Raw genomic sequence first — 12,521 nt, forward strand, 5'->3', positions numbered from 1 at the left:
TGTCAGGAGTGGGATTCGAACCCACGCCTCCAGGGGAGACTGCGACCTGAACGCAGCGCCTTAGACCGCTCGGCCATCCTGACGCGGGCCCCCTGTCCCGGGGCGGTCTGATGAGCCACCGCGATCCCACTACGCTCCTCGAGTATCGCACTGTTATTAATACTACAGTGTGACTCCAGCATTAAAATGTTTGGAAAATGTGTCGGCTTTTATAATCCAGTGTAGAGCAGCATGTGATGATTTGTGCTACAACACCAAGCGCTCAAAGTGACGTCTGCGTTTGTCGTTGAAACTTTCAACTCTTTCATCACTTATGTAGGAAATAAAAAGAGCAGTTGTGCGCCACACGCAGAGAGGCCGTCAGCAGAGTGGCGCAGCGGAAGCGTGCTGGGCCCATAACCCAGAGGTCGATGGATCGAAACCATCCTCTGCTACATGTGTCCTATGCACGATTCCTAAGCATGCCATTGGGTTAGCAAAGTGCCTTCAAATAGTCTGCGTCTCCCTTTCTTTAAATTCTGTCCTGAGTTTCTCTCTCGTGTGTGTTTGTGCAAGCTTGACACTTGCGGGACTCTTTAATCTTCACCAATACGGAGATGACCAAATGTGTCTTCGGTTGTTCTGAGGTCTTTGATAGTTTCTTTGAAAGCTTCAACTGAACCTCGAAATCGAAGCAGTTATGTTTATATTGATTTCTCGCGTTAATCATTACGAACCAGGAACAGCCAGCACACTCGGTCGCATTAGTAATTATGTCACGTCTCTACTTAGCAGAGCATTCAAAGGCCCACTGGAAGTAGTAAAGCACTAAAACACTGCAAAACTGAACTCGGGAAAATCATACTGGGAGCTCTGAGCGATGTCTGCATCCAAGCCATCCAATACGGACTCTGAAACCTTGGAATATCAACACTATGATGCGCTACCTTTTAGCTGGAGCAAAACGATGGAATTAGAAGAATGCTTACCGCAGGATACAACTGTGCCGCTGTTATTTGGAGCACGGTTTTCACTTGCATGAAAACTACAGCAGAACGTAGAAGGATGATCACTGAGGAGTCCACGCGGGCATGCTGAGGAGATTGTAGGTCGTACATTTCAATGATTACTGACATTTGCGCTGCTGGAGGTACAGTAATCAACAAAGAACAGGGTGTGCTACTCTCGAATCCGGTCAGCACATGATGAAAAGCCAGGAAGTATACCTTGTCAAATTGCCGTCAACAGGGACAAGTTAACCACCAGCTCCCCCGGCGCCCGGCTAGCTCAGTCGGTAGAGCATGAGACTCTTAATCTCAGGGTCGTGGGTTCGAGCCCCACGTTGGGCGGTGCCCATCTCCCTATTAACAAAGTTTCCCGCTCATCCTTGAACCTCTTACACCTCGATGGTACCGAGCACTGCGTTTTAATGCACAGGTGTGATCAAACCGAGATGAAAAGGGCGTATCTAGCTCCTTGCCCGAGAGATAAATCAAAGGTTCCGCAGATAATCCCTTGGCTCCGGTCACCCGGACGCAGATAGGAGCTGCAGCCATCATAACTTGTATGAAAACTAAGAAGAGCTCCTGTCTATTTACAGTTTCATTTACTCTAGCGTTTCCTTAAACATTGCGTGTACGAAGGCTAAGAAATTGGAGAGCTATTCTAATACAATAACTATTAGGAATCTTTTCGGCATAACAGTTTCACTGTGATTTTGCAGGTAACACGTACGTTGGGAAAACATTTTGAACGCGATCAATAACCGCACTGGAAAAATGTGGGAAAGAAAGGGCGAAAAGCGACTCTTCAACATGTGGAAATATCTTCCTGAGCGGAGCCCTCTTCTCGAAGCTCAACACTCTGCAAGAGTCACTTCTCCCAACTTGCGCCCGCAGGTTTCCGTAGTGTGCCTGCAAAGAGCCATCCGCTTGAGACAGGTGCACCTCCCGATTTCATTGAACTAAGCTAGATGCACAATTTCTAATGCAGCCTTCATCACAATAGACAGTTCATTTCTCGAAAGCTTGTCGTAAAAAAAGGAAACAAAGAACGAAAACGTATAGCTGACAATCTTCTGAAGATGCAGATTCAGCTTTGGGGAAATGGACATTTTATGTATGCAGATGCTTTTCAAGCGCTGGTTTTAGAACGTCGCTGTGCTTCCAGCATCCTTTTCAGCCTTCTAAACTGGCTACCGAGGTGCCGATCACATTGTAAAGCGGTTGAGAGGCCGGAGCTGCTCAAACCGCTCTTGCCGTTTCCCATCAATCAAAAGCACTATGTTGTTTCTTTGTATGGAAAGCTTTTCAAGTCTGGCATCGACACGCACCTTTCCTGAAACGTCCAAAGGGGTGAATGCTTCGCAAAGAAATCCAGTCTACCTTCAGGGGGCATGATGTTGAAATCGGAATGAGCCCTGGGTGGGCTTGAAGCAGCAGCTGTTCAGTTAACAGCTGCACAGAAACGCACCCCGCTTGCTTTGTATCATTCGCAAGTTTGTGGTTAAAGAGTAAAAAAGGCTGGAATTCTTCTGCCAGCCGGCAGGATTTCTTCTGCACTCACCCAGAAAAGCCAAGAATTGTATTTCATCTTTCGCAAGCTGTATTTTCCAGGAGGAGAATGAATACTTGCATTAAACTGAATCAAGCCGACAGAGACGCACAGCCGTTGTTTTTCTCCATGGGAAGTTTTTCGTTAAGGAAAAACACCGTTGTCATTTTCTTGCCAGCCGGCGGTATTTCTTGTGCAGCGATGAGCCAGATTTGTATTTCGTATTTCGCAAGTTGTGTGAATTTCTTGAAGTTGAAAGTGAATTCGCTCCAGAAAAGAAATGTCCAGTCGCATGAAAGCCGTGGCTGTTTGTTAAACCGCAGGACCTGAGCTTGCGTTCTGTTTCTCATGGCGTTCGCAAAGGCGATTCCTGCCTTTAAAACTGCTGTGTCTGCGACTGAAAGTGGCGTGTGGCGCAGCTTCTAAAGTCTTGTTGACGCTCCTCGATGTTGCTTTCTCTCTGCCTAAGGAAGTTCGATTGTCGCGTCGGAACGGGGAGACCTAATCCTTCCAGCTTTAAGCCACCCTTCAGTCTTCTGAAGGGTGTCCGAGTGCTAGCATGTCATTTGGCTTTTTTTCTGGGGAAACGGAGAGCGACATTGAAAAAGGTTACCGCCGCCGCCTCGCCCTCCGTGTTAAATGATCGCAAGCCGGCGGCGGCGGCGCTCCCTGTAGTCGTGGCCGAGCGGTTAAGGCGATGGGCTAGAAAGCCATTGGGGTCTCCCCGCGTCGGCTCGAATCCTGCCCACTACGGCGCCCTTCTCCTGTCGCTTCGGCCTGCCCAGAAAAAGGCGGAGTGCCGTTTCTCTCTTCCTGCTTCTTGTACAAACGCTAAATCGCTTGGACCTGCTGCCTTGGAAGTAATGTCTTCAACATCCACCAGTGACATTTCACAGCTGGAAGCACACAGCCACGCTTTTGGCATTGGCATGTCTTGCGCCCTACTTCCAGCCTTTGAAGACCTAATTATTCAAACTGAAAGAACCGGCTGAATGAGTGTTTGCAGTGCACCAGGAGGAGCAGGGACCATAGCATTGGAGGGGTGAGGATGGCGCAGATGGAAACGTTTTCATGCGCTCCTCTGGGAGGAATGAAAAGAAAAGACGAAACCGGAAACAGTAGTAGCCGCAAGAGGAAGTGTCTTCAAGCGCCAAGCAAGCGCTCCTCGTTAGTATAGTGGTGCGTATCCCCGCCTGTCACGTGGGAGACCAGGGATGGATTGCTTGACGGCGAGCCAGGTTGCTTTTCTCCCATCAGATTCCAACCGCTAATGCTAACGCAGTGTGTGGGAGCTTACATGCTTTTCCTTTCCCGTCTTTTTCGGACGACTATTCCAAAGGGGTAACCTGAAGGAATAGGGGCCTGAAGACACGAGGCATTCTTAAACCAGCACTGGGCTGCACGGCCTTCTGTTGTGATCAGGTTATATTCGAGTCAAAAAGCCAGAGCATCCGCTTCCATCCTATGGAGCACGAGCTAATTCGGAAGAGGCAGGGGATACACCTACGCCTATCGGCGCACGTTCCCTGCGTCAGGCTGCTTCACCCATTTGCACCCGACTGGAGACGGCACTGAGCAAGCTTTTTGTCAGGAGTGGGATTCGAACCCACGCCTCCAGGGGAGACTGCGACCTGAACGCAGCGCCTTAGACCGCTCGGCCATCCTGACGCGGGCCCCCTGTCCCGGGGCGGTCTGATGAGCCACCGCGATCCCACTACGCTCCTCGAGTATCGCACTGTTATTAATACTACAGTGTGACTCCAGCATTAAAATGTTTGGAAAATGTGTCGGCTTTTATAATCCAGTGTAGAGCAGCATGTGATGATTTGTGCTACAACACCAAGCGCTCAAAGTGACGTCTGCGTTTGTCGTTGAAACTTTCAACTCTTTCATCACTTATGTAGGAAATAAAAAGAGCAGTTGTGCGCCACACGCAGAGAGGCCGTCAGCAGAGTGGCGCAGCGGAAGCGTGCTGGGCCCATAACCCAGAGGTCGATGGATCGAAACCATCCTCTGCTACATGTGTCCTATGCACGATTCCTAAGCATGCCATTGGGTTAGCAAAGTGCCTTCAAATAGTCTGCGTCTCCCTTTCTTTAAATTCTGTCCTGAGTTTCTCTCTCGTGTGTGTTTGTGCAAGCTTGACACTTGCGGGACTCTTTAATCTTCACCAATACGGAGATGACCAAATGTGTCTTCGGTTGTTCTGAGGTCTTTGATAGTTTCTTTGAAAGCTTCAACTGAACCTCGAAATCGAAGCAGTTATGTTTATATTGATTTCTCGCGTTAATCATTACGAACCAGGAACAGCCAGCACACTCGGTCGCATTAGTAATTATGTCACGTCTCTACTTAGCAGAGCATTCAAAGGCCCACTGGAAGTAGTAAAGCACTAAAACACTGCAAAACTGAACTCGGGAAAATCATACTGGGAGCTCTGAGCGATGTCTGCATCCAAGCCATCCAATACGGACTCTGAAACCTTGGAATATCAACACTATGATGCGCTACCTTTTACCTGGAGCAAAACGATGGAATTAGAAGAATGCTTACCGCAGGATACAACTGTGCCGCTGTTATTTGGAGCACGGTTTTCACTTGCATGAAAACTACAGCAGAACGTAGAAGGATGATCACTGAGGAGTCCACGCGGGCATGCTGAGGAGATTGTAGGTCGTACATTTCAATGATTACTGACATTTGCGCTGTTGGAGGTACAGTAATCAACAAAGAACAGGGTGTGCTACTCTCGAATCCGGTCAGCACATGATGAAAAGCCAGGAAGTATACCTTGTCAAATTGCCGTCAACAGGGACAAGTTAACCACCAGCTCCACCGGCGCCCGGCTAGCTCAGTCGGTAGAGCATGAGACTCTTAATCTCAGGGTCGTGGGTTCGAGCCCCACGTTGGGCGGTGCCCGTCTCCCTATTAACAAAGTTTCCCGCTCATCCTTGAACCTCTTACACCTCGATGGTACCGAGCACTGCGTTTTAATGCACAGGTGTGATCAAACCGAGATGAAAAGGGCGTATCTAGCTCCTTGCCCGAGAGATAAATCAAAGGTTCCGCAGATAATCCCTTGGCTCCGGTCACCCGGACGCAGATAGGAGCTGCAGCCATCATAACTTGTATGAAAACTAAGAAGAGCTCCTGTCTATTTACAGTTTCATTTACTCTAGCGTTTCCTTAAACATTGCGTGTACGAAGGCTAAGAAATTGGAGAGCTATTCTAATACAATAACTATTAGGAATCTTTTCGGCATAACAGTTTCACTGTGATTTTGCAGGTAACACGTACGTTGGGAAAACGTTTTGAACGCGATCAATAACCGCACTGGAAAAATGTGGGAAAGAAAGGGCGAAAAGCGACTCTTCAACATGTGGAAATATCTTCCTGAGCGGAGCCCTCTTCTCGAAGCTCAACACTCTGCAAGAGTCACTTCTCCCAACTTGCGCCCGCAGGTTTCCGTAGTGTGCCTGCAAAGAGCCATCCGCTTGAGACAGGTGCACCTCCCGATTTCATTGAACTAAGCTAGATGCACAATTTCTAATGCAGCCTTCATCACAATAGACAGTTCATTTCTCGAAAGCTTGTCGTAAAAAAAGGAAACAAAGAACGAAAACGTATAGCTGACAATCTTCTGAAGATGCAGATTCAGCTTTGGGGAAATGGACATTTTATGTATGCAGATGCTTTTCAAGCGCTGGTTTTAGAACGTCGCTGTGCTTCCAGCATCCTTTTCAGCCTTCTAAACTGGCTACCGAGGTGCCGATCACATTGTAAAGCGGTTGAGAGGCCGGAGCTGCTCAAACCGCTCTTGCCGTTTCCCATCAATCAAAAGCACTATGTTGTTTCTTTGTATGGAAAGCTTTTCAAGTCTGGCATCGACACGCACCTTTCCTGAAACGTCCAAAGGGTGAATGCTTCGCAAAGAAATCCAGTCTACCTTCAGGGGGCATGATGTTGAAATCGGAATGAGCCCTGGGTGGGCTTGAAGCAGCAGCTGTTCAGTTAACAGCTGCACAGAAACGCACCCCGCTTGCTTTGTATCATTCGCAAGTTTGTGGTTAAAGAGTAAAAAAGGCTGGAATTCTTCTGCCAGCCGGCAGGATTTCTTCTGCACTCACCCAGAAAAGCCAAGAATTGTATTTCATCTTTCGCAAGCTGTATTTTCCAGGAGGAGAATGAATACTTGCATTAAACTGAATCAAGCCGACAGAGACGCACAGCCGTTGTTTTTCTCCATGGGAAGTTTTTCGTTAAGGAAAAACACCGTTGTCATTTTCTTGCCAGCCGGCGGTATTTCTTGTGCAGCGATGAGCCAGATTTGTATTTCGTATTTCGCAAGTTGTGTGAATTTCTTGAAGTTGAAAGTGAATTCGCTCCAGAAAAGAAATGTCCAGTCGCATGAAAGCCGTGGCTGTTTGTTAAACCGCAGGACCTGAGCTTGCGTTCTGTTTCTCATGGCGTTCGCAAAGGCGATTCCTGCCTTTAAAACTGCTGTGTCTGCGACTGAAAGTGGCGTGTGGCGCAGCTTCTAAAGTCTTGTTGACGCTCCTCGATGTTGCTTTCTCTCTGCCTAAGGAAGTTCGATTGTCGCGTCGGAACGGGGAGACCTAATCCTTCCAGCTTTAAGCCACCCTTCAGTCTTCTGAAGGGTGTCCGAGTGCTAGCATGTCATTTGGCTTTTTTTCTGGGGAAACGGAGAGCGACATTGAAAAAGGTTACCGCCGCCGCCTCGCCCTCCGTGTTAAATGATCGCAAGCCGGCGGCGGCGGCGCTCCCTGTAGTCGTGGCCGAGCGGTTAAGGCGATGGGCTAGAAAGCCATTGGGGTCTCCCCGCGTCGGCTCGAATCCTGCCCACTACGGCGCCCTTCTCCTGTCGCTTCGGCCTGCCCAGAAAAAGGCGGAGTGCCGTTTCTCTCTTCCTGCTTCTTGTACAAACGCTAAATCGCTTGGACCTGCTGCCTTGGAAGTAATGTCTTCAACATCCACCAGTGACATTTCACAGCTGGAAGCACACAGCCACGCTTTTGGCATTGGCATGTCTTGCGCCCTACTTCCAGCCTTTGAAGACCTAATTATTCAAACTGAAAGAACCGGCTGAATGAGTGTTTGCAGTGCACCAGGAGGAGCAGGGACCATAGCATTGGAGGGGTGAGGATGGCGCAGATGGAAACGTTTTCATGCGCTCCTCTGGGAGGAATGAAAAGAAAAGACGAAACCGGAAACAGTAGTAGCCGCAAGAGGAAGTGTCTTCAAGCGCCAAGCAAGCGCTCCTCGTTAGTATAGTGGTGCGTATCCCCGCCTGTCACGTGGGAGACCAGGGATGGATTGCTTGACGGCGAGCCAGGTTGCTTTTCTCCCATCAGATTCCAACCGCTAATGCTAACGCAGTGTGTGGGAGCTTACATGCTTTTCCTTTCCCGTCTTTTTCGGACGACTATTCCAAAGGGGTAACCTGAAGGAATAGGGGCCTGAAGACACGAGGCATTCTTAAACCAGCACTGGGCTGCACGGCCTTCTGTTGTGATCAGGTTATATTCGAGTCAAAAAGCCAGAGCATCCGCTTCCATCCTATGGAGCACGAGCTAATTCGGAAGAGGCAGGGGATACACCTACGCCTATCGGCGCACGTTCCCTGCGTCAGGCTGCTTCACCCATTTGCACCCGACTGGAGACGGCACTGAGCAAGCTTTTTGTCAGGAGTGGGATTCGAACCCACGCCTCCAGGGGAGACTGCGACCTGAACGCAGCGCCTTAGACCGCTTGGCCATCCTGACGCGGGCCCCCTGTCCCGGGGCGGTCTGATGAGCCACCGCGATCCCACTACGCTCCTCGAGTATCGCACTGTTATTAATACTACAGTGTGACTCCAGCATTAAAATGTTTGGAAAATGTGTCGGCTTTTATAATCCAGTGTAGAGCAGCATGTGATGATTTGTGCTACAACACCAAGCGCTCAAAGTGACGTCTGCGTTTGTCGTTGAAACTTTCAACTCTTTCATCACTTATGTAGGAAATAAAAAGAGCAGTTGTGCGCCACACGCAGAGAGGCCGTCAGCAGAGTGGCGCAGCGGAAGCGTGCTGGGCCCATAACCCAGAGGTCGATGGATCGAAACCATCCTCTGCTACATGTGTCCTATGCACGATTCCTAAGCATGCCATTGGGTTAGCAAAGTGCCTTCAAATAGTCTGCGTCTCCCTTTCTTTAAATTCTGTCCTGAGTTTCTCTCTCGTGTGTGTTTGTGCAAGCTTGACACTTGCGGGACTCTTTAATCTTCACCAATACGGAGATGACCAAATGTGTCTTCGGTTGTTCTGAGGTCTTTGATAGTTTCTTTGAAAGCTTCAACTGAACCTCGAAATCGAAGCAGTTATGTTTATATTGATTTCTCGCGTTAATCATTACGAACCAGGAACAGCCAGCACACTCGGTCGCATTAGTAATTATGTCACGTCTCTACTTAGCAGAGCATTCAAAGGCCCACTGGAAGTAGTAAAGCACTAAAACACTGCAAAACTGAACTCGGGAAAATCATACTGGGAGCTCTGAGCGATGTCTGCATCCAAGCCATCCAATACGGACTCTGAAACCTTGGAATATCAACACTATGATGCGCTACCTTTTACCTGGAGCAAAACGATGGAATTAGAAGAATGCTTACCGCAGGATACAACTGTGCCGCTGTTATTTGGAGCACGGTTTTCACTTGCATGAAAACTACAGCAGAACGTAGAAGGATGATCACTGAGGAGTCCACGCGGGCATGCTGAGGAGATTGTAGGTCGTACATTTCAATGATTACTGACATTTGCGCTGCTGGAGGTACAGTAATCAACAAAGAACAGGGTGTGCTACTCTCGAATCCGGTCAGCACATGATGAAAAGCCAGGAAGTATACCTTGTCAAATTGCCGTCAACAGGGACAAGTTAACCACCAGCTCCACCGGCGCCCGGCTAGCTCAGTCGGTAGAGCATGAGACTCTTAATCTCAGGGTCGTGGGTTCGAGCCCCACGTTGGGCGGTGCCCGTCTCCTTATTAACAAAGTTTCCCGCTCATCCTTGAACCTCTTACACCTCGATGGTACCGAGCACTGCGTTTTAATGCACAGGTGTGATCAAACCGAGATGAAAAGGGCGTATCTAGCTCCTTGCCCGAGAGATAAATCAAAGGTTCCGCAGATAATCCCTTGGCTCCGGTCACCCGGACGCAGATAGGAGCTGCAGCCATCATAACTTGTATGAAAACTAAGAAGAGCTCCTGTCTATTTACAGTTTCATTTACTCTAGCGTTTCCTTAAACATTGCGTGTACGAAGGCTAAGAAATTGGAGAGCTATTCTAATACAATAACTATTAGGAATCTTTTCGCCATAACAGTTTCACTCTGATTTTGCAGGTAACACGTACGTTGGGAAAACATTTTGAACGCGATCAATAACCGCACTGGAAAAATGTGGGAAAGAAAGGGCGAAAAGCGACTCTTCAACATGTGGAAATATCTTCCTGAGCGGAGCCCTCTTCTCGAAGCTCAACACTCTGCAAGAGTCACTTCTCCCAACTTGCGCCCGCAGGTTTCCGTAGTGTGCCTGCAAAGAGCCATCCGCTTGAGACAGGTGCACCTCCCGATTTCATTGAACTAAGCTAGATGCACAATTTCTAATGCAGCCTTCATCACAATAGACAGTTCATTTCTCGAAAGCTTGTCGTAAAAAAAGGAAACAAAGAACGAAAACGTATAGCTGACAATCTTCTGAAGATGCAGATTCAGCTTTGGGGAAATGGACATTTTATGTATGCAGATGCTTTTCAAGCGCTGGTTTTAGAACGTCGCTGTGCTTCCAGCATCCTTTTCAGCCTTCTAAACTGGCTACCGAGGTGCCGATCACATTGTAAAGCGGTTGAGAGGCCGGAGCTGCTCAAACCGCTCTTGCCGTTTCCCATCAATCAAAAGCACTATGTTGTTTCTTTGTATGGAAAGCTTTTCAAGTCTGGCATCGACACGCACCTTTCCTGAAACGTCCAAAGGGTGAATGCTTCGCAAAGAAATCCAGTCTACCTTCAGGGGGCATGATGTTGAAATCGGAATGAGCCCTGGGTGGGCTTGAAGCAGCAGCTGTTCAGTTAACAGCTGCACAGAAACGCACCCCGCTTGCTTTGTATCATTCGCAAGTTTGTGGTTAAAGAGTAAAAAAGGCTGGAATTCTTCTGCCAGCCGGCAGGATTTCTTCTGCACTCACCCAGAAAAGCCAAGAATTGTATTTCATCTTTCGCAAGCTGTATTTTCCAGGAGGAGAATGAATACTTGCATTAAACTGAATCAAGCCGACAGAGACGCACAGCCGTTGTTTTTCTCCATGGGAAGTTTTTCGTTAAGGAAAAACACCGTTGTCATTTTCTTGCCAGCCGGCGGTATTTCTTGTGCAGCGATGAGCCAGATTTGTATTTCGTATTTCGCAAGTTGTGTGAATTTCTTGAAGTTGAAAGTGAATTCGCTCCAGAAAAGAAATGTCCAGTCGCATGAAAGCCGTGGCTGTTTGTTAAACCGCAGGACCTGAGCTTGCGTTCTGTTTCTCATGGCGTTCGCAAAGGCGATTCCTGCCTTTAAAACTGCTGTGTCTGCGACTGAAAGTGGCGTGTGGCGCAGCTTCTAAAGTCTTGTTGACGCTCCTCGATGTTGCTTTCTCTCTGCCTAAGGAAGTTCGATTGTCGCGTCGGAACGGGGAGACCTAATCCTTCCAGCTTTAAGCCACCCTTCAGTCTTCTGAAGGGTGTCCGAGTGCTAGCATGTCATTTGGCTTTTTTTCTGGGGAAACGGAGAGCGACATTGAAAAAGGTTACCGCCGCCGCCTCGCCCTCCGTGTTAAATGATCGCAAGCCGGCGGCGGCGGCGCTCCCTGTAGTCGTGGCCGAGCGGTTAAGGCGATGGGCTAGAAAGCCATTGGGGTCTCCCCGCGTCGGCTCGAATCCTGCCCACTACGGCGCCCTTCTCCTGTCGCTTCGGCCTGCCCAGAAAAAGGCGGAGTGCCGTTTCTCTCTTCCTGCTTCTTGTACAAACGCTAAATCGCTTGGACCTGCTGCCTTGGAAGTAATGTCTTCAACATCCACCAGTGACATTTCACAGCTGGAAGCACACAGCCACGCTTTTGGCATTGGCATGTCTTGCGCCCTACTTCCAGCCTTTGAAGACCTAATTATTCAAACTGAAAGAACCGGCTGAATGAGTGTTTGCAGTGCACCAGGAGGAGCAGGGACCATAGCATTGGAGGGGTGAGGATGGCGCAGATGGAAACGTTTTCATGCGCTCCTCTGGGAGGAATGAAAAGAAAAGACGAAACCGGAAACAGTAGTAGCCGCAAGAGGAAGTGTCTTCAAGCGCCAAGCAAGCGCTCCTCGTTAGTATAGTGGTGCGTATCCCCGCCTGTCACGTGGGAGACCAGGGATGGATTGCTTGACGGCGAGCCAGGTTGCTTTTCTCCCATCAGATTCCAACCGCTAATGCTAACGCAGTGTGTGGGAGCTTACATGCTTTTCCTTTCCCGTCTTTTTCGGACGACTGTTCCAAAGGGGTAACCTGAAGGAATAGGGGCCTGAAGACACGAGGCATTCTTAAACCAGCACTGGGCTGCACGGCCTTCTGTTGTGATCAGGTTATATTCGAGTCAAAAAGCCAGAGCATCCGCTTCCATCCTATGGAGCACGAGCTAATTCGGAAGAGGCAGGGGATACACCTACGCCTATCGGCGCACGTTCCCTGCGTCAGGCTGCTTCACCCATTTGCACCCGACTGGAGACGGCACTGAGCAAGCTTTTTGTCAGGAGTGGGATTCGAACCCACGCCTCCAGGGGAGACTGCGACCTGAACGCAGCGCCTTAGACCGCTCGGCCATCCTGACGCGGGCCCCCTGTCCCGGGGCGGTCTGATGAGCCACCGCGATCCCACTACGCTCCTCGAGTATCGCACTGTTATTAATACTACAGTGTG

The 12,521-nt window shown here is 49.1% G+C and overlaps 6 non-coding genes across 6 annotated transcripts; 3 read left to right on the top strand and 3 right to left on the bottom strand.

Moving 5' to 3' along the window:
- Positions 1-83, bottom strand: trnal-cag (transfer RNA leucine (anticodon CAG)). The gene has a single exon. It is a non-coding gene; the product is annotated as a tRNA-Leu (tRNA).
- A 1,172-nt stretch (positions 84-1,255) lies between these two features.
- Positions 1,256-1,328, top strand: trnak-cuu (transfer RNA lysine (anticodon CUU)). The gene has a single exon. It is a non-coding gene; the product is annotated as a tRNA-Lys (tRNA).
- A 2,789-nt stretch (positions 1,329-4,117) lies between these two features.
- trnal-cag (transfer RNA leucine (anticodon CAG)) lies at positions 4,118-4,200 on the bottom strand. Its single transcript has one exon. It is a non-coding gene; the product is annotated as a tRNA-Leu (tRNA).
- Positions 4,201-5,372: 1,172 nt separating this feature from the next.
- trnak-cuu (transfer RNA lysine (anticodon CUU)) lies at positions 5,373-5,445 on the top strand. Its single transcript has one exon. It is a non-coding gene; the product is annotated as a tRNA-Lys (tRNA).
- Positions 5,446-9,488: 4,043 nt separating this feature from the next.
- On the top strand, positions 9,489-9,561 carry trnak-cuu (transfer RNA lysine (anticodon CUU)). Its single transcript has one exon. It is a non-coding gene; the product is annotated as a tRNA-Lys (tRNA).
- Positions 9,562-12,349: 2,788 nt separating this feature from the next.
- trnal-cag (transfer RNA leucine (anticodon CAG)) lies at positions 12,350-12,432 on the bottom strand. The gene has a single exon. It is a non-coding gene; the product is annotated as a tRNA-Leu (tRNA).
- Positions 12,433-12,521: the final 89 nt, after the last annotated feature.

This window comes from Lepisosteus oculatus, unplaced genomic scaffold (assembly GCF_040954835.1).
Source record: "Lepisosteus oculatus isolate fLepOcu1 unplaced genomic scaffold, fLepOcu1.hap2 HAP2_SCAFFOLD_374, whole genome shotgun sequence".
Taxonomy (NCBI): Eukaryota; Metazoa; Chordata; class Actinopteri; order Semionotiformes; family Lepisosteidae; genus Lepisosteus; species Lepisosteus oculatus.